This window comes from Topomyia yanbarensis, chromosome 3, assembly GCF_030247195.1.
Source record: "Topomyia yanbarensis strain Yona2022 chromosome 3, ASM3024719v1, whole genome shotgun sequence".
Lineage (NCBI taxonomy): Eukaryota > Metazoa > Arthropoda > Insecta > Diptera > Culicidae > Topomyia > Topomyia yanbarensis.
The window spans coordinates 57,340,279-57,365,472 of NC_080672.1; the positions used below are offsets into that span (position 1 = coordinate 57,340,279).

Here is a 25,194-nt window from a genome sequence, read left to right on the forward strand (position 1 = left end):
CTCTCATATCGATTGCTCATCCGATGCGACATTCTGAACCCGTTGGTAATTCAAAATTTCGAGAGGCTCGTCGAGCTTAATTCTCAAACCCGTTTTATGTCCTTGTACTTCGACTACATGGCACAGAGCATCAATCCTTCTTCGTACAATCCCAACCGCGTCCGTTTCCTAGATACTTCTGATTCTACTGTATTCTTCGACACATCCATGAAGGAAGAGATTCGTGGAATCCCGGACCATATACGCCCGCAGGTGATCCCCAATATATTTTATAATAAATTCCGAGAAGTCGACTGCGACAAAATGTTTTACACTGACGGATCAAATCTCGATGGGTCCACTGGCTTCGGTATCTTCAACAATACTATCACCGCTTCATTCAAGCTCAATGATCCCGCTTCAGTTTACGTCGCAGAGTTAGCTGCAATTCAGTACACCCTTGGGATCATCGACACTCTGCCCACAGATCACTACTTCATCGTTTCGGACAGCCTCAGCTCTATCGAGGCTCTTCGTGCGGTGAAGCCTAAAAAGCAATTCCCGTATTTTACAGATACAGGAGTCCTTGTGTACGTTATCTGAAAAATCTTATCAGATTACCTTTGTTTGGGTCCCCTCTCATTGTTCTATCCCGGGCAATGAAAAGGCCGACTCATTAGCAAAGGTGGGCGCATTAAATGGTGACATATACGAAAGACCAATCTGCTTCAACGATTTTTTTAGTATTTGTCGTCAGAGGACGCTCAACAGTTGGCAAACCTCGTGGAGCAATGGGGAACTTGGACGATGGCTACATTCGATTATCCCAAAGGTATCAACGAAGCCTTGGTTCGGGGGGATGGATGTGGGTCGGGATTTTATTCGCGTAATGTCCCGACTTATGTCCAATCACTACACCATGGATGCGCATTTGCGGCGTATTGGGCTTGCGGAGAGTAGTCTGTGCGCTTGTGACGAGGGCTATCACGACATCGAACACGTTGTCTGGGTGTGCGCCGGGTATTGTGACGCCTGGTCTCAGTTAAAGGAATCCCTTCGGGCCCGAGGTAGACCACCCAATGTACCAGTCCGAGATATGCTGGCAACTCGTGATTTCCCCTATATGTCCCTTATTTATACCTTCATAAAAACGATAAATATCCCAATTTAGCCCCTCTCTTTTATTTCTCGTTTTTAGAGTTTCCTCCTGCCTTGTGGAACCGATCAGCTCCAGAGTGCCACTATGTAACCGCCATCGCCCTTACCACTACGCCTGCATAGAAGGAAACTGAAGCGAGAGCGACTCGAGGTCCGATGACTTTTGAAAGATTCCCCGCGGGTCCGAAGAATACCATCCGCCAATCCGGTACTCGACGACTTACTATACTGAGGCGCAAATTTGATACGCTGATCCCCCTCCCCCCCCCCCCCGCTGTTCGAGCGAAAGTTGCAAGTTTTGCTCTTCTTTCCCTGTCTCTCCCCTGTCCTTGATACAACTGCTGCTACACTGATGCGGAAATAAGCCACCCTTTGAATATCTTGACCAAGCATAAGTTTTATTTAAAAAATTCAAATTAGTATTCTGTATTCCTAGTTTTAAGATAGCTATAATTTTTACTCTTTATTGAAACTCTTGTCCTCCATCTTGTAAATAGAATTGAATCCCTAGTTTTGAGATTTCTGTGAAATTTCTCATAAATATTTGCTCCCCCTTTTGTGTACTAAACTATATTGTTAGTTTTAAGATAACCGTAAAATATTTCGTAAAATACTATTAGTCCCCCTCTTGTATATCAAAGTCCCTTGTTTTAAATTTTGTTTTAAATTTTTTCATAAAAAATCTTTTGGCCCTCTTTTGTATATTGAATCTTATTTCTAGTCTTAAGATAGCTGTAAACTTTCTTTTCCTTTGTAAAAAAATATTTCAACATTGTAACCTCCTAGTTTTAAGATATCCAAAATGTAAAAACAAAAGCATTTGGCACCGCCAAGCTAACGCATTTGTGCCTATCAAATAAACGAAATGAATAAAAAAAAAAAATTAAAAATCATATTTGATTTTGTTCTGTTTGCTTTCGTCTATTTCTGGACAGCCAGTTTATAATAAGAGCAAATGAGTTATTTTAAATCTGCAATCTTTTCCTAATACACTAGTTATAACACTATTTGTAACTTGTATGGACTTGTCAGCTTTAGATTCATCCAAATCTGAAAAAATCAGATCCGTCCAGGTTTCGAAAATATATATTTTAGCGAATTGCCAGCTAAGGGGTCATACACAAATGATGTAGCTTTTTGCTTTTCTCATATAGAGGATATGCAATCACTCTAAAAATCGCCAACCTAATCCCGGCATTGACATAGGTTTTCTGGGTTTTAACTACAGAGATATACAGCCCCCCTCCCCCTCACCGGTCACCGCCAATTTAAATTCCCCTTAGATCACCCTTCATTGCACCCCCCCCCCCCCCGAAGCCACCACCCCATCCATCACTCATACCCATCCCCCTCTCAACCCCATCATCTTTATACCACCGCTATAGCACAAGGCATTCCGAATTAAGCTGGGGAGTGGTTCGTTCGTAGTTAGCAGGAAGGCAACATTGAACTAATGCTGATTAGGCTAATAAAGTATGGTATTTTTTTGTTTCAAGTGTTTCACTGTCGACACATAGCTCATCAGGTTCGTGGCTGGCAAACTATTGTGTGTAGGTGTAAAGTGTACTAAGAATGTAGTAGATGTTTCCATAATTGAAACGAACATAACCAGCCATAGACTTATAGTTTAAAGAAATGAGAAAGGCACAATTGCACCACTAGGTGGATTAAAACAGGTTTTAGTGGAGCCACTAGACAATGAAACAGTCCAACAAAAGCGAACTATAGAAGTAATAGGCAGTCTCTATTGTAAATGTGGGTAGAGGGTATTCTCTTTGAATGTTTGTTTATTTTTGTACCTACTCTGTGCTTTTCGGGGCTTCAAGGAAAAAGCTTCCTGCGAATTTATATAGGCCGCTGTCACGCGCCTATTTTTGTTGAACGATTATCTTGAAAGGTGCAATACATAGGTATGCAAACAGTTTGATCTCAGTATTGATGTTTGTCATATTTTTGAAGCTGTATTATAGAATTTCTGGAATGTACTTAATATTAGCCTGAGCATTCAACGTACTTCCATAATTGTCAGGTTTTTCATACATGTAGTTGACCCTTTTTGCTAACATCACAACATTGTAAAACACAACTATCTGAATCTGATGTTGAAAAACGCCGGAGCAGTTGCTTGCACTGGTGTTGCTCTTCAGAGTAGGTCGCATTTCACTGCAATTTCCATTCGAAAAGGTACACCCAATGACTCGGCACGGTAGGGTAAACAGGTCTAATACGCCTCCTTTAAGCAAAAATATCTATATTTCACCATTCGACACTATGATCTTCTCACTAACTACTCTAATTTATTGTTATATTAGTTAGAAATTAGAACCCGTTTCATTTTTTATTAAAAACATCCTGATACAAGTACTATTAAACATTTTCCAAAGATGTCCAAATTCTAGTTTTTTGCTTTCACCCAGGGCAAAATGCCCCCGGTGAAAGTGTAATATGCCCCACAACAAGAGGACGGTATGCCCCACAGCAATCGGTGAGTATGCTCCACAACGATGGGTGGGGCGTTTTGGCCGGTGATGAGCTGTTGTGAATACATGAATAATTCTACACACACATAGTTTTAAGCCAAGCTAAAAACTAAGATAGTAACTATAATATTCTAGTAAGCTACTTTAAATAGTTCTATCGAATCTGACTGTCTCTAATTGGTTGTAATGCTATTGGAAAAAGTCGGAGCTTACATCAAAGTAGCTCTTTTGAAACTTTTGTGTATATTGTTGCTTTGCAACATATTAAAAATACCAAACTAACTTAGTACGTTGATTTCATGAAACGATACTGTTATCAGTCATTTTCACATTTTAGATAATTCAGGAATCCTAGGAATCAAAGAGGGGCATTTTGCTCCGGTGGGGCGTATTATACCCTTTTACCCTACCAACGACGCCAGGAAATGCATACAACTCTTTCTATCCCTATACAACCCAACCATGACCAGTGACAAGAAGAAAAGAAAACATTTTCGTCGCGCAGGTCGTGCACTGCCACCGCGCATATCAGCACCAGCAGCAGCGTTAGCCCTTGCAGTTTGAATGGTGACGAAAACAAAGACTGATCCGGAACGTCATAAAAATGGTCGTTATTTGTCGTTGTTTCCCGGGGAAAAGAAAAGGTTCCGTACACTTGCAGCCAGCAGAGGAAGCAAACGCACTTCAAGTCCTTTCGTTGCGGTCGCTCGTAAAAGTCACGACGCGATGCCCGTTTCCGAGTACGCTGCGAGTGATCTATTTTTAAATCCGCGCACGCAAATTGCCGTTGTTTTCCACCTCCATCTAGCTCTGTTTGATGGATGCTGCTGCTGCTGATTCTGCGAGGTTCGAGGAAACGTAGAAGGTGACAGCAGTATGTTATGAAAAATGTCGCTCATTATTGCTGATTCTCGTTGGTTTTATCGTTTGGTCATCCTGTGCATGCTTAAGATCTTCGTTCCGAAATTGGCTTTTACGAGAGAACGAGTGTTTTAATGGGAGCCGGAAGCTGGACATGTTATTCGGAACGGATGCACTTAGGAGTGAAGCATTGTTCCGGTTGCTGTAGCTATTTTTTTATCAGTTTTGGTTGCTGTAGTTAATTTTTTTATCAGTTTTCATAGAGGGATCGTCAGCCACAGTGGCGGATACAGTGGGTCTTGGGGGTCCGGACCCCACCCCCCGAAAATTTTTAATTTCTTGGAAATTTTGAAATATTGCATTTTTTCCGTGTGCTAACAGTTAGTGACGGACGCTGCCATTTAGCCGAACAATAATAAACTGATTTCAATCATCAAAGTCGGTCCTAGTGTGCTTTCAAACTAGAATTTATTGGCTACCACCTGCAACTCGAATCCAGTGAAGTTCTCCAATTTTATTCTTGAAGAAACAAAAAACACGCATTTGTTCCACCAAATGCCTGAACTTCTGTTCACTTTGTTTCGCCTGTCATGTTTCAAATCAGTCTTCTTCTCCGCAAGCTACTTCTACGGCCACTTGTTTCACTTCGCTTCGCTGAAAGCATTTGAATTATGCTGCAGTTTGTCTGCGTTCATCGTTTCCCGCATCGAGTTTGCCTGTGTATCGAGCAGAGTAAAAACAGCGAGCAGAAATATTGTCTTTACCCCCTCGACGTGACAGAGACAAACTTCCAATGCTGATCTTAATGATAAACGACCCTCTATAGTGTGAGAAACATTTTTTTTCCAACGAACTCGATCTTGAAAACGAAGGTGGGAAGGGGGGACGTCTTCATGATTTGCGCTCCACAATCCACCATGCTGCTCCATAAACATTTTAACTGCCACTGTTCAAAGCTGCCGAAATCCCTCTTACCACACACACAAAAACGCGGTCCATCGTAAGCCAACTGTCACAAATCGTCGGTATCTTTTAGCGAAACACTAACCGAATGTGAGTGGTTTGGGATCGGGATCGGAAACTGAGTCTGTGCGGATTTCAAGTGGCAAGGGTCATCCAGAAAGCGATTCTTTGTCGCGTCGCGTTTGAATAAAAATTCTAAACAAGTCATCTTTTAAGAAAGGCGCATTTTCGAAAAAGTAAGACATCATATCTCTCTCTCTGTCTGTCTGGGGTGGGGAAATTTTGGAGCACCCGAGCACCAGAAGGCAAAACCGGGTCGGCATCGGCTTCCTCAGATGATCTACTGCGCATCGACCGCACACACCTCTTTGTTTTCCGTCGTGCCACGCCAGTCTGGAGGAAACCCCGGGTTGGAAGTCGACTAAATTTACGATACTTAAATATTCGCTTAAGTTTTATTTGAAAACCCATCAACATCATCATTATAAATAATATATCAAAGGCGCAGAACTATAAACCAACTGAGTCGGGGCTGCAAGGAGAACCGTCTTCCAGAATGAGATGGATGGCGATGGCGATGCAAAGGTTGGTGGGAAAAGTGTCTCCCCAATATGAATGATCTGGCCTGATCACCTCTGAGTGAGGTGATGCGGGGGAAAACCGAACGGGACTAGCACTGATCATCATCATCATCATTGGGCGTAATTTTGTTTATTTTTCCTTTCACTCTTTTCTAAATATTTCATTCCGGGAAAATTCTGCTCGTAAATCTGGTGGTGCTTTTGGCTAGTGCTACGACGATGTCCAAAATGAGTGAATCAGGTTGTTTGAATCGGCTCATTTAGCAATGTCTAACAACAAGGAGGAGTTGAGATGTTTTCTTCGCTGTTTTGCTAAAGTTTGTCAGTTGATGCTTTGTTGCTGGAAGGTCTAATTTATGCCCTCAATCGACTGTAGGTGATTAAGACCAAGTAGTACCTATACGCAGAGAGATTCGACAAAGTGTGTTCATAAAGAAGAATTTGACAGATTTCTAAATATGTCAGAGTGATGGTGGATTTAGAAAAAAATGAATTTAATGCACTAGGTCGGAGAAAAAATAGTTTTTATCAAAATTGTTTTCCACTAAGGTGAAATATAGCATAATTCATTTAAAACTTTATCAATGAAAGAAAATAAAACAACTGCGTTTAAGATTTTCTACATAAAAAACTACAATTACCCTGAGAAAAAAATAAACTAAGCGAAAACGAAAGTACAATATACGAGTTCTTTCTTCGTATTCACAACAATTTAAACCAAATTTAATTTATTTCGCGGATGGGAAATATGATGACCTGAACGAAAAATAAACATATTTCAAATTCGTGGACTTTTGGTGAAGAAATATTGTAAATATATAAACGACCCATGACTCCGTTGAGCTACCACAATGACTTAAATAGAGGAATTATTGAATTATTTGATAAACTTTTGCTAGTTATTGTAATCTTTCGTATGTATAAAAACCTTTTCCACGCGGAAACGTTTGTTTTAACTACAAAAGAAGAGAAAACAATTAAAAATCGTTCACAATAAATCACCTCGCACCTCCTCATAGTTTAACCTTCCATATTTTCCCGAAACAAAAAAAACTAATCTTCCCATCAAATATACGTGCAGAACCATCCGGTTCCATGCGTTCCATCTCGGGACTGGCCCAAATCTTCCACACGCCACAGCAGACGCGGTAGCATATAGTCAACAGTTTCCCCATGTTTTCCATCGCCAGTAGCTGAAAAATTGACAACAAAAAAGAGCAATAAATTTCCACCGGCTGCTGCGTAAGCCAGGCTCAGCGCGTTCAAGTCAAGTCAGTTTTCCTCACATCATTTATGTCCACGACTCTCGTGACACTTTTCTACTTGATTTTTTTTTGTTCTATTTCTCTGCCTCTTCTTGGTCGAACGGATCTATTCCGCTTTCCGGATGCTTGATCATGCCGCTGAATGCTCAAATGTCATTTGAAGGGTCATTTATTGTATCAAGATTAGTTATTCATTGAAGTTACCAAGAAAAAGTATACCATCATGATTTTTGAATTTCAAAAATTTGTGCTGAGATATTTTCCCAGTATTCAAATTCGAATAACTTCTGTTGTACTGATCTAAATCGCCATATTTTTGCACTATCTGGTCGGAAATATGTGCACGTATATTGTGTTTGATTCCGTAAAATGTACGTCTATTATACAGGGTGTTTGGTTCATGGTTAAGAATCTCTCGAGGGGTGATAGACTGTCATATTTGGAGAAAAAAATTGTTCTACACATACCATCAAATCTCAACCGTTCCAGAGTTATTGAACTTTTAGTGTAAAAAACTTATTTGTCTTGAAATACCTCTAACTTAACTTAACCTCTTTTAGGCACAAATCCCCGACTATGTACGGGGAACGTGCCATTTGAGCCAATATATTCTGATTCTGATTCCTGAACTTTAAAAGTATACTTTGTATTTTAAATGTTTTAGTTCCATTCGAAAGATGAGAAAATTTCGCATTGAGTGATGCCCTCACATGTTTCAGCTAATGAGTTTACGTAGCCTTTTCAAAGTAATTTATTGAAAATTAAACAATTTCAAACGATCTTTCGTTCATTTCTTGAAAATCCTAATAGTTAACCTCATCATTTTAATAATTCAGAGTGTTAGTCTTGATGAGCTGCTTAATTTGTTCTTTGACATGATACACTTACCTTTTCTTATTTTCATGATTTTGGGTTATTCAACTTGGATATTTTTATCTCATTCTCACTAGTACCAGCTCTAATTGAAAAATTACAGCACTTATTGTACTTTTTTCTATTTATTCAAAAACCAGGAAAATTTTACAGTGAAAAATGTATTAATACCTTTCAGTTAAGTGAATTTAGTATTCTTTTAAAAGTAAATTAGTTTAAAGTTAGTGCTATTATTAGCATTTTCGTTAATTTTCTTAAAATAGTAAATAATAAACATCACCATTATTATCATGGAAATAATGCATCTCAGCAAGTTCTACAGTTCTTTCTTTGACTCCATTCAATTATCTCTTTTGGTTTCGACGCAAAATCGTTTTTATCACATCGTTTCATATGCAAAAATAATGATTTCGAACCCACTACATTTGTGGCGAGCTCATGCTGTGTTAACTATTAAATAGCAGCAAAATAAAAAGAGATATAGACAAAGTATCTAATAAAAAGTTATAGAGAACATTAAGGAGCATCAAATGAACAATAGTAAAGATAAATTTTGTTGATTAATATTTAGAATAATTAAAAAACTCTGTAAAAAACACAAATTTTGAGTTATTTCGTTAGTAAAAAATCATTTAGTACACTTAACTAAAAGATATTTGTACATACACTGATAGGACATTTTCTCAGCTTTCCAATGAAATCTTGTAAATAACGATATAAAGCATATTTTTTAAGCATTTGCAAGTCGGTTGAAGGAAAATTATAGTAATGAAATTACAATGAAATGAGAAGAGATAGAAATATGACGTCCAACAAAAAATTATGAATCGTTCTAAAACCCAGCTTTTGGATAATGGATAATGCTATAATCATACTTCATTATTTCGAGAAAATTAGCAAAAATCTCCTCAAAAACACTTTTAACTACTTTACAGTTAAAAGGTAATTAAAACTAATTACTTAAAAGATATAAGAACACCATTCAATAGGAAATTTTCTCACCTTTCAAATGGAACTGAAACATTTAAAATACAAAGTACCGTAAACCGGTGTGACATTGATCACTTTTCGAAGTAATCATTACATATTTTTAGACGCAACACATTTTTTTCAAGTTTAATATTTTCAAAACATGTACTGATGTATGGAACAAGATTGGATGGTTTTACCTAAAATTGTCCGCTTACAGCTATTTTTCCTAAAATGTTTTCAAGTTGAAGTACGTTTTCGTATTCCGGGGTGACTTTGATAACCTGCATGTTCACCTACATTAAGTTATTGATGTCAATGTTTTTCATTCAAATGTTTGTTTAAACTAATTCTGGAAAGATACTCACTGTTAAATAGATGTTAATTGGTATTACACAAAGTATTTCAATGTACTGTAAAACTCGAGTAACCAAAATTCGTATAATTTGTGTCCAACTAGAATAAAAGATTCTGAAAACCTTTAAAACTACTAAAATTGTTTTATGTCAGTGCTTTATCAATGTACAAAAAGCTTCATCCATTTTAGCACGTTGGAATATTGAACAATAAAACAAATATTCCGAATTTTAGCTTAAAATAATTTGACATAATTGCCAACTAGTTTCACAAAAAAATGTATTTAAAATAAACAAACTCCTAAAACTAAATTTGGCACATCCCAATCTAAAGGAAATCGCTTGTAATTTATTTCTCTTGCTCAAATCTGAGATTTACTTGTTTTATAAAAAATAGACACAAGTCAAATTTCGTTTTTTGTAGTTTTTGTAGCCAAAAACCGAACAATATACTCACAAAGTATAACAAATCAGTATTTTATAAGTTTAGAGTAAAAATCTTTTCAAATTAAAATGATTCGATGGACTATTCTGGTTTAATAAGCGATCTAGGAAAAAAGTTTCGAGTGATCAAAGTCACCCCGGTTTACGGTATACTTTTAAAGTTAGAGGTATTTTAAGACAAATAAGTTTTTTACACTAAAAGTTCAATAACTCTGTAACGGTTGAGATTTGATGGTATGTGTAGAACAATTTTTTTCTCCAGATGTGGCAGTCTATCACCCCGAGAGATTCTTAACCATGAACCAAACACCCTGTAGATAACGAAAATAATGTATTTTGTAAAGGTGGTAATTATTTGCGCCGATTGGTCCGTACAATTCAACCAAGCAGCGAGCGTTGCTAGGACTGTCTCTTTGTTATCCAATGAACTTCGTCAGGTATAAAAACGACACATAAGCAGTGATGCCAACCTTCCAGTTAAACTGGGTTGAAACCTTTCAAAACAGTAAAATTCGAAAGTAACTATTACAATTACAATCAAATTCGAATGTTCTAATATTTTTTTTTTAATTTGGACAACAATATCAAAAAAACCGACTCAAATTTTCAGTAAAAGGCATGGAACATGTTTACTTAAAATTACGATCATTAAATCGTTCACATAAACATTACAAGGGTAAAGTAGGTTTTTTTTCGAGCACCCAGTTTTTTTTTCAAGAAAGGTTCCGGTTTTTTTTTGAAAAAATGTTGGCAACGCTGCACATCAGAGAAAACTTGCCAGTTTGCTTTCTGATCTCGTAGTAGTTGCTACGTTTTGTGTCAGCTCAAGCTCTTCGGTTGGAATATATTCAATGACTGCCGCCAGGCATCATTCCATCCAACGATGCACAGGCGTGCCAGTTTTATGCATACAACGATCAGCACACATCGCAGAAAAGCAGAACGCTGTTTTTTCGGAGTTCAATAAACGGGTTGCAAGTGTGCACGTGCGAAGGGGTGGTTGGCTATTATCATACGTGGCAATTGCAGGGTTATTGCGAAAACTCCAAGCTAAGAAACCTGCTTGGTGAAGATTTGAACATATTATGTGCCGGGAATTCACCTTAACTCTCTCATGCTCACATTCCACGCGCAAATGCCCTTCTGCTGGCTCTTAACCGTAGAGTAAGTACAATTTACAGTAAATCCAAAAAATATTTGTTATCCGATTTATTATTTGTGCATGCCATACTTTAAAGTGGCCCATTTCTAAAAATATTCAGCACGACGAATGCATTTTGATCCCACTATACATATGTGTAATGAAATATTCAATAATCAGGGCCGGTGGGTAATGGGGGTAGTAAAGATAGTACTATCCACTTGAAAATAATCGAGTTGGTAATCACCAGGATTGTTAACGTTGAATTTAACTTTACCGCCGATAACGATGAATTCAGCGCCATTATCGGCGTTGAATTTGGCGATGATTTTATCGTCATCGTCAACGCACTTCGTTGAATTCAACATTAGCGTTATCGTAAATTTTCGCGTTAATTTCTGTTCTTCGTCCTTTTTTCGTCTTAGATATTATATAGTGTATTTACGAGAAGTTTAATTTTACATTCAGGAGCGTTTATAGAAAAAGATATAATTTTATTTTATTTGAAATCCAAATGCTGGGGTTAGTTTCTGAAGCACTTTTTTCACAAACGTAGATCATAAGAAAAAGTCTATTTTTGCCCCATAGCGCGATCGTGGCGGCCAATTAGTCTCCGTTGGTTATGCCAAGATTATGCCCTAGTATTTCTCCAGCTATGAAGTATATTGCGTTGCTCTATGGAAAATAAACATTGCCATTATATACACATCGGGCAATGATGCGAAGCTCGATAGAAGAAGCCACTCTAATTCATCATCATAAGAAGAACTCACGTCATATAATTTTCTGTTCGTTAACATGCATAACAATTAGTTTCAAAATTCAAGTTATCAAATTTTTGTTAGCAGACATTACCGATTGCTCCATTTAATGACGCCGAAACTGTATGGTAACACGGGGACAGCAAACGTGTGGATTGCTCTGACCTTATTCCTCGTGTTCAGGAAAGACTTCAAGACACCGTTCACTCGAGTCAAGAACTCATCTCGGAGCTCAAGCTTGATACCGGTGTGGCGAATCCCGAGAAGCTGTCGGAATCCGAGATACTTATACGATTCGCCTCGAATCATGTCCCGAATCATCTCGCCTTCATCGATCTTGTAGCCACTAGAGTCTACCAATTAATCCTTTCGACTTATTTGATTACTACACCCAGTCATTCCGTCGAGTCAGCATAGATCTTGAGATCGTCAATGTAGAAGGTATGGGTCACCTCATCCGGTGAGTTTTCCCCATGCTTTTTTGACAGCCATGTCCGTTTTGTTTGTGTGTCATTGAGGTGGTTCATCGCTAAACAAAACCAAAGTGGGCAAAATGAAACGCCTTGGAATGTCCCCCTTAAGATGCGCAGCGTTTTATACCGCAAACACGTATTCCCCAATTCTGAACTGCAGTGTTGTCGTTCAACTCTCCATCGCCTGCCGCAGGAACCCCACGACTACGGGATCAACTTTATACATCTACAAGACCTTGATGGGGAACGCGTGCGGTATGAAGTCGTATGTATTCTTGTAATTGATATAGGCCATACTAAGGTTTTGTTGGTTACACACTACGTGTCCAACAATGACTACATCGTTGATAGTTTGAGCTTTGCAGGCGATGATGGTGCTCAGGGTCTGTAGACTTGCTAGACAGATTATTGGTCTGTATTTTGATGGGTCGGACGTATTGCTGTCCTTGGGGAGGAGAGTTGTGATATCACGGGTGATGAAATCCGGCAATAAACGTGGTTCGCCTAACGTCCTGTTGAAACATACAGCCATCGTGGAATGTACAACGGTCAGCTTCTTCAAGGTACCGCGTAGCCTCGCGTACATCATTGGTTTCGATAAAGGCAGCTGACATCTCGTCAATTTCTTCGTCTGCACATTCTTGCACCTCAACCACGATTATCCTTCGCGATGTTGTACAGGACCTCCCAAATATTGGTTCAAAAGCTAGTGACATTGCCGATATCCGTTAGACCTACGCTGAAACCGGGTTTTCTCGTGAGTGGTTTGATCATAGACGCACGCTCGTTATCACTGAACATCCGATTTTATTGTCCTCTCTTCGCAGAATCAGTGTAACACCTAAGCCTTTTTAATAAGACACTCAATTGCTATGTAGGTCGAGTTTTCCATCAGTTAGTGAGCTCTAAGCATGTGTAGCTCAGTAGGTGTAATGAGGTGTCTTTTTTCCTTTTTTTGTGTTGAGCGAGACGGTGAAGGGAAAAAGTTTAGAAAAGTGTGGAACAACATAAAAAGTTTAAATTAAGTTATCCGTTGTACCTATTTATCTGTGCCTGTGGTTGCCTGCTATTAATGATTATAGTAATGTACTCCGATTTTGACGAAAATTTAATATTAAATTCCTACTTTTAAGGGCAAGTGGGGTAAAAAATTCTTTAAAAATTGGTGCGAAAAAATAGGTTGAAATTTTTAAATTTCTCTAATTGTGATTTATGTGGACTATACTATAAGCTTATAGTAACAACTTTGTATGTATTGTATGTGTTATAGGATATTATGTCCTAGAAGGAGTATACTATTGTTAACCATCCTTCACTCGCGCTAGTGCACTGAGTGCACACCGTTCTGAAAATCTAGCGAAAACCTCTTACGGCAACAGCGCCTACCAGTTCAGTGAACCATCTGCTCAACTTCCGGAAAAAGAGAAATCAACGCAAAATTTTCGATAACGTTAACGTTACATTCACCTATTTAAAACTTTGGAACAAACCTAACATTTGAATTTTGCCACGCATGTGTCTCGGGTGCACGTTTAAAATTTTCGAGGTATGACCAAGATTCCATTTGCACAAACGCATCGCAAGCGATTTATGTGAATGTAATGCAAGCGTATGTACGGGTAGATGGGGTAAAATACACTAAGACAATATAATCATAACTTAGCTATAGACCATCAATTTGGAGAATTTAATTAATGATACCATTTAGCTAACATTTTACTCTGAAATCACAATCGCTTTGCAAAATATTCAGGAATATTCTATTTGGTCGGTGTTAGGTCAGACCGGACTAAGTCACAAAACCGTAAAAATGAGATAACCATAGCACATAGCATAGCTTATTTGAAATATGTAACAATACGCAAGAATTAAGCAAAAATTTATTTCAAATTATAATGTAAAAGATGCTGCAATTCATGCTTTAAACTCGTTTTTCTCGAAATCAATACAATGTCACTTAGTCCGGTCTGACTTGACACCGACCATTTTTCAAAATCATTATAAATTGTTCTTTGAAAAATGGGCAGGGCAAAACGCACCTATGCAGGGGTAAAATACGCCACACCAATGGGGCACAATACATCATGACAAATATCGAAATAGGCTGACTTAATGCAGAAGATAGCAAAAATTGCATCATTCGAATTAACAGCCTAAGTGTATTCTACTTCACTTCGGTTATGTATCTGACATTACCTACCCATCTTTTTTAGCCCGGGGATTCTACTTTAGTTTAACCAATAAGGTTAGTTCTACAAATTCATGAAAGTAGAACAATACCTATTTGGGGCCTTAGATATTATAGAAGCTAGGTGTCCTTGAAATTTTTTTTCACGATTTCTGTTTTTTTAAATAGTTGAGGTCTTCAGTAAAGTTGTATAAATACCGTATACATACTGTAGATTTATTTTTTGGTCGAAATAGTTATTCTTTGGCAGTTTAATTTCGAAATTTGCATTTTTTTTTATATTTTCCATATTGTGACCGTAATTGATCAACCTAATATGTTCTACAAGCTTGTAAAAACACTTTGTTAATAGCTAATAATGTATATAAATTTCAATTAATATGAAAACATTTTATGTTATAAACCGTCGTACATGAATGGTCACTCAAACAATGCGTTCAACTATATCCTTCTTCTATGTAATATTAAATTTATTCTAGAAATAATAGAGTATGAGAATAGCCCATGTTTGGCTACTTAAAAGTGCTCATAAAACACAAAGCTTTGATAGAAATAGAGCAAATGTATTTGAAAAATAGGTTTAAAATTAAAAATATCGATTTTACGTTATTAGTTCCTCCAACAAAAAATTGAATTTGGTGATACCTGCAAGTTTGTAGGACATATTAAATTAATCAATTAAGGTTTCTAGCATAGAAAAGTCGAAAAACTAACTTTTAGATCATATATCCAAAACAACAATTTCGCCTCAAAAATCATGTCTGAGTCGAAGTTATTCAAAACATAATATTCTACAACTTTGCCGAAGACATTAACCCTCTAAAATTTTTTTTTTGCTCGGGTACTCTACTTTAGTCTAACCAAAAAATATTCTATTGAAAAAGTTGTAGAATAATATTGAGTAAAGCCAGTCAAGTGATCCTCGAATTTTTCGCAAAATCACCAATCTTTATGAGGTATACTTTATTGGATAGGGAATATGGTGAATAGCTTTTGGTATAAATATTTCGTTAAAACACCTTTTATTCTTTAAGATAATAACCCTTAAACTTTATTGCATGATAAAATTGTAAATTTTATATCTCAAAAACTACTGAAGATAATTCAATGATTTTTTGCACACTTATGGAATGATATTTTCACTATCTCATAAAAATATTTTTACTGTATAATTATGTGAATAACGGTACTTTACATCTATTTAAAAATTTCAATTGTGTTTTTTCTTGTGTTCTTCACGCTAAAATTTTTCAAAACGTATGTCAAATAATGCGGCAATCTTTCGCCTTCAATAATCTGTATTGACCATTTTTCATTTTTGTTCCTGTCAAGAGTTATAGAGGATTTTATAACAGTGCACTCTTTCAACGCACGGCCCACTTTGATGCAGCCCGCGAAAACGTACATATTGGCAACGTCGCACGTCGCAACGCCAGAATGCGCATCGCGTTGGAAGTGCGATGCGCATAACTAAAAGAAACCACATCTCGATTAGTGCAAAAGGGTAAACTTTTCTATACGGATTATCGAAGATGATTTTTTTCGGATATTTTGAGATGCTTTAAAAATTTTTGACCGAAGTAAACATCAAAAATTTTAGTTGCTTAATATTTTCCTTTATTAATATAATTTAACGTTTCTAACAATTAACATGATGTGATGTGATGTGATGTGATATTAAGCCACCATCAGCTCAAGGTTTTTCCAATGAATGCGGGTAGACTTACGGTAGCCCCGAAATAGTTTATCGTGAAACCTTCGTATTATTGCTATTAATGAAGAGAAATCAAAAGGTTTGGGCGGGTCCGTAAGCAGAAGCACTTACACGCACCCGCTGGTAAGAAAGAGACCCTTCCAACAATATTACTCCAGTCAAAAGATAAAAAATTTCGCTATACCTGCTTTACCCACCTGATGGTTTGTTTTGAGAAGGGTGCGTCAAATTCATATCAGACCTTTTGAAGAAAACAAGTTTTCTTCAGGTGACTTAGGCTGGCTATCCACGTTCCTTCGTCCAGTCCTCAATTTATATGATACCCTGGTGCTCCCAGCCCCTCCCAGTTTTCAATGTTATATAGTGCATTAAATTTATTGTATAATATGTGATATAGCATAGTAGACAAATAGCTCAATATCGATAAATATAATGGATATTTTGTTCATACCTAATTGAAAAAATAATAAAAGCTGTAAGGAATGTATAATATAACATAACATAATATAATATAATATAATATAATATAATATAATATAATATAATATAATATAATATAATATAATATAATATAATATAATATAATATAATATAATATAATATAATATAATATAATATAATATAATATAATATAATATAATATAATATAATATAATATAATATAATATAATATAATATAATATAATATAATATAATATAATATAATATAATATAATATAATATAATATAATATAATATAATATAATATAATATAATATAATATAATATAATATAATATAATATAATATAATATAATATAATATAATATAATATAATATAATATAATATAATATAATATAATATAATATAATATAATATAATATAATATAATATAATATAATATAATATAATATAATATAATATAATATAATATAATATAATATAATATAATATAATATAATATAATATAATATAATATAATATATTATAATATAATATAAAACAACAAAATATAATTTTATATAACACTATATAATATAATATATATATAATACACACAGGTTTTCTTTACATGGGATATACTGGCCGCGGAAATGAAAACCGCGTAAATGGAAACCGCGTTAATTGAAAAATCTGCGTAAATGAAAACCGCGTAAATTAATGAATCCGTGGAAAATCTGAGTGTATAATATACTTCAGTATAATATAATATAAAATAATGAAATGTAATGCGATATAACATAATATAATATAACATAATATATCACAATATAATGCAATATAATATATTATAACACAATATAACATAGTATAATATAATATAATACAATATAATATAATGCAGTATAATATAATATAATATAGCTCATTCCAATGATAAAAGATAACTGTTTGAGTAATGCAATGGTGTTGGTGAGATGATGAACAATATTGAGATAATGACGATATTGCATATTAATAAGGTGAATATAATGGATGCAATGAAGGAAATTCATGTAACAAAAAGTTAGCAATGAGCTTATCTTAATCTTACATTGCAATTGATGACTGTAAGTGCTATTGTAAATATGGTTAACTTAATTAATATATTAAGTTAATAAAAAGATATACAGTGATTATAAGAATACAATACAATAACTAATACAAAACAAGATATCAGAATATTTAAATATGGTGCATTATGGTAAGAGTTGATACGCCTTTCATACTCCACTCAACAAAATACATCAAACCAACAAAATGAATCTAATGCCAAAATAGATGAAATGGGTATTACGAGAACAATGTAGACAATGAATATATAAAATACAAAACACCTTAATATATATTGAATGTAATTGTAATTTAAGCAATGCAACAATGAAACATTATCTTAGCGATAATGCTGAGGGATCTTGTCTTGGTTATTGAGCTATGGAATATAATCTTACCTATCAATTTGTAAATAACTTAATTAAAATTAAAATTAAAACATAAGAATATTCCTAAGACGATGGAGGCGATGACATTAGAACTGTCTTTCTTTGTGTTGTATTCTAAAGAACAGGTTTAAGGGCGAATATATCGACATCATACTGGCAACCGAATACAATAAGATTCCGTTTTTGGCATGCTCCATTTTTGGCAACAAAAAAGTTCCGTTTTTGCCAACAAATGGGTTCCGTTTTTGGCAACATTGTTGTTGTACATAGTAAATCTTTTACAAAATGCTCATACACATTTAGTTGTAATAATTGATATCACTTTTGACTTTTTTCCAGCCATGGGAGTCATATTTACTACATTTTATGGGGGCGGGCATAGCAAATAAAATTATATTTGCTGATTTTCTTCTATCATTTCATTTCATATCACATATTCTTATATAATTACTGTTGTTGTAACATTTATGATGTAACAAAATGAAAATAAAAGCTTTTAAAGTAAGGTTCCATTTTTGTCACGGTCCCTGTTTTGGCAACTGAAAAAAAATATATTGTTGCCAAAAACGGAATCCTACTGTATTGCAATTATAAGAATACAATACATACAGTGGATATAGGGAATTGTTTACAACGTCAGCAATCTGCTCCTAACGCCGAAAAACTGAGATCAGTTCTATAAAATACAAAAAAAAACATACAATTGGTCCAAAAAGTTATATATTTATTTCTCTTTTTGTATAAATCTGATAAGAAATCTGAAAGAATTTCAGGACTGGCTCGTTAATTTTTATGTACAACACTCCCCTTCGCAACTCAAACACCCCAACCACTGAGGTGCATAACATATAATACTGCATGATGACGCAATTGAAAAAAAAAACGGCAGCTCAGCTCTTCTACAAGGTGTCAGAATCTAAAAGCGATCAGAAATCAGTCTCTTGAACTGTGGTGGAATCGAAAGTTTTCCAAGTCCATGCAAATAAACTCTAAAACCTGTCGAAAAGGACGATGTTCCACAGAAAAGTATTTATCATTCTATACCATCCACTCAGCTCTTCGCCGCTAGACCAATTCAATAAGAATGCACCATCAATCTTACATAAAAATCTCGATATATAAAGTGGTATTTCATTTAGAACAATTTTGATAGCAACCTTTCCGTAATGGGGTGACGCACATATCAGATAAAAACATTTACATACCTGTAAAGAGTAAATATATACCGAATACTCGAAAAACATTCTGATTTAACATTCACACAATACACCGTCATCGACGGAAAAGATGATCGCAGTTTTGCCTATGACACGTTCACATATGCCGCGCGTAAACACTCTTCGTGTCTCTAGCAAATTACTCGATTAGCGGATAATCGATTATTTGCAAAAACCACACGTCACTGTATTAGGGCATAGTAAATCCAATCATATTTATATGAATATAAACCTTGAAGCTCCAACTGAACATTCAACAGAGGTGCATTGCTTGCATATTTATCACATCCGCACAAATACCTCAAAATCCGATACATTTCGAAGTCACAGAAAACACCACCTGAAGAACAATGCAATACACAGAAAAATGGGATTCCAGCGCTCACGAAAATTTGCTTTGGTATGAATTTGGTGTTCGCCTGACATTAGTAAAAACAAACACTTATCTCTTCGTGTAGACCACAATCCGCCACGTTTCCTCCGTTTCGCTACTGAGGTTGTAGTTGGTCATCATATCACCAACACATCAACAACCCCTCTCACTGGTGCACCATTCGTGTGAAATCACAATTCCTAACTGGCACTCACACTTGCTATATCCTACTGCTGTCGAGCAAATCTAGCCTTCCGGAGGCGTAGTGCCATATTGCTTTGTTGTGGCATCCACATCATAAAACATTTACACTTCATTAATTCAAACACTTTGCTGACCGTATTACATTTGATTAAACATACGAAGCCTCTCAATTCAATTGCAAATAGAAAACATACATCCATTCCTTCTTAATTATTCATATTCATACACGCACGCGAAGAGAGAAAAATCGACTACCTCCTTCGGCATCTCACTCGGAACTAATAAATAATGAAATAATGAAAACACTAATCCGCATTAATTATGCAATCGTTGATCCTTACACTTAAAGCTATATATCTGCAGATTTTGGGATGCAGAATTTATTTGGGAATTTTTTACTGAATTTATTGTTTCTATAGCCAATTTTTAATATATTTTCGTTTTAACGTTTCTAACAATTAACATTATCAAAAACACTTTTGTTAGAGTATATCTACGTTATATCCAAATTCATTTTTAGTCTAGAACATTAACATAGGAAAATGGTAAATCTCATGACAACAGCATTTTATTTCACGTTTTTATTTTCACCGAGTGATATTACCTTTAAACAACTAAAGTTTAAGGGTTAATATCTTAAAGAATTGTGAACATATACTACAAAGAAATGCTGGCTCCACAATGACATCTAAGGCCTCAAATACGTTTTGTCCCACCTTTTTTGGATCCCACTGTGCGTGCACTTTTGAGTGAAAAAACGCCGAAAAATATCATAAAAATTGACACAAAAAAAGTTTAAAAGAAATTAAGTCATAAAAAATCCTACGTTGGTCGCTGGAGAAATCAATTTTGAATATACTGCGAACGAAAATCATTTGTTCGAGTTACATTTTCGGCCAGCTCCAAAAAAGTGATTTCGAGAAAAACGTGGTTTGTGTTTTCAGCACACTCGAGGTTTTCATAAGAGGCGTGAGGTGAAAATTTGAGCATTTCTATATTGTTTTCGTCTTCTATTTTTTGGGGATATCACTTTTAACATCCTACAGCACATTTTAGACTAACAAGTAAAAATTCAATCTTCAAAAAAATTACAGTGGTGTAACCCCTTAATATAATGGAAATTATTAGATATGATCCTCTAGTCCTATCCGCATCTTCTATATTTATCCTAATCTTGTTAAATCACTAAATCACAGATATATATATATATATATATATATATATATATATATATATATATATATATATATATATATATATATATATATATATATATATATATATATATATATATATATATATATATATATATATATATATATATATATATATATATATATATATATATATATATATATATATATATATATATATATATATATATATATATATATTGCCATTTGAACTAATATCCGCCAGAACGCTGAGGCCACCATTCTGGTATATCACAATATGACTATGGCGGTCACTTGGACATCAATTGTATGGTCCCCTGTCCATTCAGTAAAACTCACGTACTAAACGAAATAACAACAAAACCGCCTTTGGTAGGAACATCACAATTACCTTTGGGTGTGCCGTACAAGGATGCAAAATGCCTATCTCTTCTACGGCTGTAATATTTATGCATTCTCCTTTCTCATATGATGCTGCTGTCGTTCACTAATGCAGGACGCCCAGCGCTGTACGGCGGCCTGTAAGCAAAGTAGTAACATGACAAAAAAAAAAATACTACCCCCAGTATAGCCACCAGATGCGAGCGGTACAGCTTCTCTTTTCTTATTTTACACTTTTTAATATTTTTAATCTATTCAATATTTTTGATCACAAACGACGACAACGAATGCAATTCATTTACGCCACGACCGGCATCATCGCTTTCGTGTACGGGCCTCTTCTTTTGACAGATAAAAGTGTACAAAGCGAGAGAACAACCTTTAATACGCCACACTCTCACCGAGCAGTCGGAGTACAGCAGCAAAACAAAAATGTAGTTTACTGCTGTACGGAAAAGTGTATTCGGTTTGGCTACCGTTCTGGCAAGAGCTGCAGTGATGCGTCGCTGTAGCGGGCTGTACGGCTTGTGAACGTACCGGAAAAAAATGTAGTTTACCGGTACCGTTCGCATCCCTGTGTCGTACATTTTTTTCTCAACTTCTACGCTTGAGATGGACGTCTGTTCACTGTGCCTAAATTGATGTTTCCTCTCAGTTTTGCACAACCCAGAGGGAACTTGGCCTTAATCCCACTGCTCTGTCATCGATATTACGTGATATTCGTTATGGAATATTGTTTGTTTGGGGGCCGTTCACTAACAATGTGTCACAAAAGCAAATTGATGTTGGTTTATAAATAATAATTATTAGCCCCACTCCCCTAGTACGTCTAAAATTCATTTTTAGGTTTCATCACGGTAATTCGTGTTACGTCATGATCTTCCCCCACTGTCAATACGCGACATCATTTATGAACGGCCCCCTGGTGATATCTTTTGAGCAGACAATACAATGAAAAATACGATTGACAGGATTTTAAAGCGCTATTAGCACCTTGTGTCACATCTTTATGTTTGTTATACATAATAAGAAAACCAAATCATGTGATGCGATGACCGGAAGATTACAGAAACAACCCCTTACCCCTCCACCGCAGTAATGCAATCATATACACCCAGGTTTTTTCACGCGGTATTTTACGAGGTTTTTTACGCCATTTTTTTGCGCGGATTTTCCAATTAACGCGGGTTTTTTCACGCGGTTTTTTTCGCGGTACGTATCCCCCGCGTAAAAAAACCTGGGTTTATTTTGCCAGAAGAAGCCTTTGAGCCAAAGTCCCTCTAAACAAGGTCGTAGTATGTGTCAAAATTATTAAAGGGCGAACACGAAATTATTGCGACACCGAAAATGTCATGCCAATTTTCTTATAATGTTTAAAATCAAACCAAAATTTTAGGGCAGTTTTATACATATATTTACTTCAAAAATCAAAAGAAAAGTTAATCGATGGAGCCTTGAGTGTAAAATTGAACGCATTTTCGCTTGATTCCCTCCGTCAAAGTCTTTACAGTGTCATCCGGTACCAGTTTCTCAGTTTTTTTTTCTATTTTCTTAAAATGTCCTTCTCGTCTTTGACTGTGTCTTGCTCTTCTGAAGTTCCCGCTTCATCATTGCCCAGTACTGCTCCACCGGGCGCAGCTCCGGACAGTTTGGCGGATTCATATCCTTTGGAACAAAATGGACAGAATTGGCCACCACTTACCACTCCAGGACACTTTTAGAATAGTGGCATGATGCCAAATCTGGCCAAAATAGCGGAGCTTCGTCGTGCTGCTGCAAGAACGGCAAAAGGCGCTTCTCGAGGCACTCAGATTTGTAGATCTCGCCATTTACTGTGCCCTTTGTCACGAAAGGCTCACTCCTCAGTCCGCAAGAGCAGATGGCCTGCCAAATGAGATATTTCGAGGCGAACTTCGACATTTTCTTCTTCTTAAATTTGTCGTCCACATAGAACTTGCTCTTGCCGGTGAAAAACTCCAACCCCGGAATTCCCTCAAAATCGGCTTTTATATACGTTTCGTCGTCCATCACACAGCCGCCATATTTTGTCAGCATCTTCTCGTAGAGCTTCCGTGCCCGAGTTTTAGCCGTCGATTGTTGCCGCTCATCGCGGTTTGGGAAGTTCTATACCTTGTATGTATGTAGTCCAGCTCTCTTCTTTGCATTCTGGACGTAGCTCTGCGACATGCCGATCTTTTTAGCTAAATCACGGCTTGAGACGTTGGGATTTGCTTTAATCATCCGCTTCACATTTCCCTCCGTCATTTTGTTCTCCGGTCCCGGTTTTCTTCCAGCTCCTTTGCCGTGGTGCAACGTCAACCGCTCCAGGAACCGCTTCAACACTCTGGAGACGGTTGAATGGTTAATGTTCAACATTTTTCCCAACTACCGGTGCGACAGGTCAAGAAATTCCAGGTGTTTGGAAAGAATTTGTTCTCTCGACTCTCGTTGGTTCACCTCCATTCTCGTTGAATCGAAAAAACGACTTCGAGTTTGTCAGCATTTAAACAATACACATCAATGAGAAAGTGTGCAAAACTTGGTTGATTTTTACCCAATGGTAAAAAAGTTATGCCCTGTTGAATGTGTCGCAATAATTTCGTGTTCGCCCTTTAGTGGTAGTGAACAGAGACAGCCTACAACACATGGCATTGATGGCGTAGACGCTACCATTCACCCTTAGAAACTGTCACACATCCGAGTACAGAGGCGGCTTTCCTTGTGACGCATGCTAAGACCTTCCTATAGAAAGACTTTGCGTTTGAACAATAGTCTATGAATTCAGAGCATAGCTAATTCGCCAGCATGAACGAATCATTTCACGTAAGTTTCACGTCATACAATTTTTGTTGAAAGCAACTGAAACGAGTTGAGTAACTTCCCAGCAGAGAAGTTTCCTTTATGGAAATATGCTTCTTGTACCAAATCTATTGAAGCTTTCCTTTCCAGAAGAAAGCTGCATAACCACATTGTCACTGTATGTTTATCCTCGAGGTTAATATTTGTGCTAGTTTTACTATTATATTATGGATCAGAGCACTAAACAAGTTTTCTAACAAGAAAAAATCAAATCAGAAACGACCATTATTTGTGTAAGAGATTCGCTGTGCACAGCGAAGTATAAGACCATAAATTCTAAGTATATACTATTCTAGTTCTGAATTTGACGTCTCCTAAATTTTATAAATAAACCATGTCATATAACTACAGTAAAATTTCACAAACAATGCATCACCCAACGACGAATGCTGCGCGATTGTATATATAATTATTTTTAAATTTATTTTGGGAGCAGGGAAAAGCCCGCTGGAGATGTGTTTCATTCATTCAAACTTTTTCTCCAGCAAGCATAAAACCTCCTCATCTTTCTTTTGCATCAACAAATTATAAACATCCAAATGATATATATCAGCGCTTATTTCTACAATTAATAGTAACAATAAGCAATTGCTAAATTACAACTAACAATAATATAAAAGCTAACTGGACAAAGAATTAATGAACAATCGCTTGGTAACGCTACGGGACAAGTTAAAGTCAATTGTCAGTAAACAAGACGATCTCAAACCAAATCCCTCCTCATTCGAAAGATTGATAATATGTAGTCCAATGAAATTAAAACAACCAGTCATGTTACGGAATATTTGCATACATAACCAGCGAAAAAAAACCTACGAAGACGCAAACACATAAAAACACCACCAATTTTGATGAACATTTAACACATGTTTCGCGTT

General features: G+C 36.1%; 1 protein-coding gene across 1 annotated transcript in view; it reads left to right on the forward strand.

The window, feature by feature from the left end:
- LOC131689552 (protein twist-like) overlaps nucleotides 1-25,194 on the forward strand; it is a 48,014-nt gene that overhangs the window by 21,375 nt on the left and 1,445 nt on the right. The window lies entirely within an intron of this gene.